Source organism: Olea europaea, unplaced genomic scaffold (assembly GCF_002742605.1).
Source record: "Olea europaea var. sylvestris unplaced genomic scaffold, O_europaea_v1 scaffold18950, whole genome shotgun sequence".
In the NCBI taxonomy this organism is placed as follows: Eukaryota; Viridiplantae; Streptophyta; class Magnoliopsida; order Lamiales; family Oleaceae; genus Olea; species Olea europaea.
The window spans coordinates 1-2,077 of record NW_019236754.1 but is presented as its reverse complement, the minus strand read 5'-3'; the positions used below and the strand labels follow the sequence as shown (position 1 = coordinate 2,077).

Here is a 2,077-nt window from a genome sequence, read left to right as displayed (position 1 = left end):
GAAACTTAAGTTGAACAAATGATTTTTATGGGACTTAAATTGTAAGAAAGAGTGTCATACAGGAATCTAGGGATTTAATTTCTCTTTTTGAGGATTTAAGGACTACATGTAATAATGAATGGAGATTGAGGGGCTTGGCTTGCAATGTTCTATAGTTATCCATTTAATGAAGAGATAAATGTTAAAATTTCTCATGTTTGGGGCAAAAAACGCAGAGAGTTCCAGAGACCCAAAGAGAAGCAGAAAACAATGGGAAAATAAATGCAAAAAGAAGTAGAGAAGAATCGAGAAACATGAGGAAAAAGAGAGAGAAAAGAGGGGGAGAGAAACAATAACTAGAATTGCAAATAAACAGGAAAGGAGCAGCAACATCGACGTGAACAAGGTCGAATTATGCTTCTCGCTTGGGGTTGATTCTTGACTGCAACAAGGTAACACCAAATTGTAGTAGTTCAGGTTTATGGATTTTGTTTTCATCATTATAGTTATTGGTAGCAATTAGACCTAAGAAGCAGGGCAAGCCCTAAGGAAGAAAGGAAATGGGTTAATTTGATCATGTGAACAAGAATTTCATCATAAAATAATTGGAATTTTACGTGATGGGCTGTGCATAATGATGCCCATATATAGCTAAATACAGGTACCAAGGCAAGAGATGGGTTAGTTCAACAAAGGTGAGTAGGGTTATTATGAATATAAGTCCACCATTAAACATTAGTAAAGGAGTGGAGAAACAACAGGAGAATATTTGGTTTAAACTTTGGAGACTTGTTAAGACATTACTGATGAATTCTATATGAAAGAAATTTAATGGCTTATTTTCAATAAAGAAATGATATGGGCAAGATTATGGTGAATTATAATTTAATTTTATGGTGCTAGGTTGTTTTGCTTCATTTTCAAAGTTAAACCAATGCTTCAAATTGTGAAGTATTATATGGACAGAAATTTATATACATTGAATAGAAACAGGAACGAGAATGAGTTAAAGGAGTTTTGATTATGGATTTGACCAATTGTTATTAATCGGTACCTGCAACAAGAGAGAAAAGAATGGGACTCTACTTTAAATTCTTCTTTTACCTTTAAACAAAAATAATTATTTTCAATTAGAAAGTGACTGCAATTGGATATTTCTTTGGTCCATTGGCTAGGGGGTTGGATTAAATGGTTGCTAATACGAAGAAATGTTACATTTTTCAGGAAATATCGAGGTCAGGACACTTGGTGATGGAATTATTCCTGTGAGTGGAAAAATATAAATATTTTTAAAGTATTTATATACTAAATTTATTGTTAAAGTATGTGCAATTATATGCAATTATGTGTTCGAATTGCATGGTTTTTATGGAAATATATTATATTATCATACATGTGGGATTTCAAAGATTGTATACGTTATATTGTGAATTGGAATATGAGATATGATTTTTAGATCGACCAGAAAAGTACCTGTGATTATATATTTCTTTTAGTTCACTGAGGGGCCTTGGCCGTGTTCTATACTACACTGAGGGGTTATGGACCGGGGATGAAGGGGTCTCGACCGTGTACATATAGTTCACTGAGGGGTCTTGGCCGTGTTCTAGAGTTGATTTTGAGAGGTCTTTGAGACCGACTTTCGTTCACGGAGGGGCCAAAGGCCCGTGGCGAAAGTTCTTTGCCCGAGAGGCGGATTACATATTTCAGTCAGAGGGTACATTTTTGGTAGATTTTTCAGTATGTTTGATGTGATGAGATTATAGCATGGTTATCAGCTAATGTTTATATTATGATTTTGAGATGATAATTTATGATCTTATGTGAATATTTCGCTTTTGTTATAATTACATGATGTTATCTTCTAAATTATTAAATGATATGAACTCCATTTTCGATAGAAATGTAAAATTGAAAAAGTATAATTATTTTCGAACTGCTCCACTCACTGAGTTATCAACTCATATATTTTTCTATAATTTTTCCTACAGGTGGAAATTCGTCATTTTTAGCTAGAAGAGCCTAATGATTTCTGAATGAGAGCCATACGACATGTTGAATATTATAACTCATATTGATGAAGCATGGAGTAAATATT

General features: G+C 33.4%; 1 long non-coding RNA gene across 1 annotated transcript; it reads left to right on the top strand.

Annotated features, from left to right (window-relative positions):
• Positions 1 to 210: 210 nt before the first annotated feature.
• On the top strand, positions 211 to 1,992 carry LOC111378884. The gene is made up of 3 exons (XR_002699927.1): positions 211 to 431; positions 1,204 to 1,244; positions 1,971 to 1,992. It is a non-coding gene; the product is annotated as an uncharacterized LOC111378884 (long non-coding RNA).
• The last annotated feature ends 85 nt before the right edge of the window (positions 1,993 to 2,077 follow it).